We start from the raw sequence: 228 nt of genomic DNA, 5'->3' as shown, positions 1-228 counted from the left end.
TCCTTTTCTCTCCCCTTCTTTGCACCTGTGTCTCCCTTTCCCTTTCTGTCACTCTCTCACTCTTCTTTCTTGGTTTTTTTTTTTTTCTTTTTATTATTTTCACCATTAGGGTTGATGCATTTCATTGTCTGTGGGCCCTGCTAATAACTGTATCCCCACAGTTAAAACACTATGTCCAGTCCATCACTGGATATATCTTCAAATTTTCTTCTAATTCAAATTAGTATC

This window comes from Egretta garzetta, unplaced genomic scaffold (genome assembly GCF_000687185.1).
Source record: "Egretta garzetta isolate BGI_Z169 unplaced genomic scaffold, ASM68718v1 scaffold250, whole genome shotgun sequence".
Lineage (NCBI taxonomy): Eukaryota > Metazoa > Chordata > Aves > Pelecaniformes > Ardeidae > Egretta > Egretta garzetta.
The sequence above is the reverse complement of the archived record's forward strand: the minus strand, read 5'-3'. Positions refer to the sequence as shown.